Genomic DNA, 813 nt, shown 5'->3' on the forward strand with positions numbered 1-813 from the left:
TCAGGAGCCCACGATGGGACGGGAGAGGGCGTGGGCACGGCCCAGAGGCCATGCTGAGCAGGAGGAGACGCCGCTGGCCCTGGCGCAGATCTTGTTTTTTTAACTTTTAAAATAAATATTCTCTATTTAAAGCAAGCATGCTTTAAATACAAAATATGACACAAAAAACGTACTAATTGACAAATTACTAATTTGTTAAACTTAGAAAAAGTACTAAGTTATTTTGTAACTCTTAAAAAAAAGACATACTTTTGTTATTCAAGCTAACTTACTTCCAAGTTACAAAAGCTACAAAATTTTGGTTTAAAAAATGCCTCTCTATGACTGCTTCAATTTATTTTGCTATGGCATGACAAAAGCAAAGTATCTTCGAAATGTTTTGAATACTTAAATGGATAATGTTTGTAACAAAAGTTTATATAAATAACTTTTATATCAATAATAGGCCAACATATACCCTAAATACCCTCTTAGTAGAAACAGGAACCATTAATGATAATGTAGCTTGAAACTCACAATACCTCTCAATTTACATACAGCACAATAATCAATCCTACTAGGCTAGTGAGATTTAAAAGAATATGGTTAGTCACACTCTCCTGGTATTACTGAATATGCTAATACTCCCATCAAATGAACAGCAATTCCATTATCTCCTATTTTTCTCTAAATTCCTTGTCTCCAGGTTGAATAGCCCTGCATGGGTTATGTAGAAGTGGCCTAGAACCTGTTGGTCCTATGCTTTTGGTCCGTTCTTCCCAAAGCCTAGAGGGATCTCTACGAACATTATTTTCAACATTTTCCTTTAATTTT

The 813-nt window shown here is 34.9% G+C and overlaps 1 pseudogene; it reads right to left on the reverse strand.

Annotated features, from left to right (window-relative positions):
- Positions 1 to 813, reverse strand: part of LOC102026982 — a 5,621-nt pseudogene continuing 4,808 nt past the window's right edge.

This window comes from Chinchilla lanigera, unplaced genomic scaffold (assembly GCF_000276665.1).
Source record: "Chinchilla lanigera isolate Chin_1 unplaced genomic scaffold, ChiLan1.0 scaffold00083, whole genome shotgun sequence".
Lineage (NCBI taxonomy): Eukaryota > Metazoa > Chordata > Mammalia > Rodentia > Chinchillidae > Chinchilla > Chinchilla lanigera.